This window comes from Silene latifolia, chromosome Y, assembly GCF_048544455.1.
Source record: "Silene latifolia isolate original U9 population chromosome Y, ASM4854445v1, whole genome shotgun sequence".
Taxonomy (NCBI): Eukaryota; Viridiplantae; Streptophyta; class Magnoliopsida; order Caryophyllales; family Caryophyllaceae; genus Silene; species Silene latifolia.
In genome coordinates, this window is record NC_133538.1 from 228,534,846 (window position 1) to 228,535,738 (window position 893).

Consider the following 893-nt stretch of genomic DNA (forward strand, 5'->3'; position numbering starts at 1 on the left):
GAAATTTCATTGCCAAATCCGCATTTATCCAATTAGTCGAAAGAAGCCAATTTGGGGGGATGCCTAGTGAAGACCCTCACTCTCACATGAAGTCTTTTTGTGACTATTGTGATGCGATATCTAAAACCGGTATAACTCAAGACCAAATTTGATGGATCTTATTTCCTTTTTCTCTAATTGGCACCGCGAAATAATGGTTGAAAGGCCTTGATAAGGCTACTCTCGGAATTAATTCTTGGAAGAAATTGGCTCTAGCTTTCTACAAAAAGTTCTATCCACCGGAAAAGACTAACATGCTAAGAGCTCAAATTACGGGTTTTAAGCAAAGAGATGAAGAATCTTTGTATGAAGCTTGGGAGCGATTCAAAAGAATTTGCCGCTCATGTCCTCATCATGGACTTAGCGAGTGGTTCTTGGTACAACAATTTTGGAACGGTCTTTATGAGGACTCAAGGAACATTCTCAACATGGGATCAAATAGAATGTTCACCGAAGTTGATGACAATCAAACTTGGAACAAAATTGAGGAAATGGCGGTCCATAACTCACAATATAGTAGACCTCGTAAGGCTACTAGAGGAGGAAAGCATGAAGTGGACTCCATTACTCAATTAGGTGCTCAACTTAGTGCTCACATTGATACCATCAATTTGAAGTTTGAAAAAGCTATGGCTAAACTTGAAGAAGCCTCAAAATCACCAAAGCATCATGTTAATGCCACGACGGCATCTTCATCAATCCCAAGTGGGATATGTGAGAATTTTGGAACTTTGGGACATGACAAAAGTGAATGTAGGGGAACAAATGAACAAGTGAATGCTTTTCAGGTATACAAGAGTGGTACCCCTTATTCAAACTATTACAATGAGAACACCAAATTCCACCCAAATCTC

General features: G+C 39.4%; 1 non-coding gene across 1 annotated transcript; it reads right to left on the reverse strand.

Moving 5' to 3' along the window:
- Positions 1–293: 293 nt before the first annotated feature.
- On the reverse strand, positions 294–400 carry LOC141634588 (small nucleolar RNA R71). The gene has a single exon (XR_012539315.1). It is a non-coding gene; the product is annotated as a small nucleolar RNA R71 (small nucleolar RNA).
- Positions 401–893: the final 493 nt, after the last annotated feature.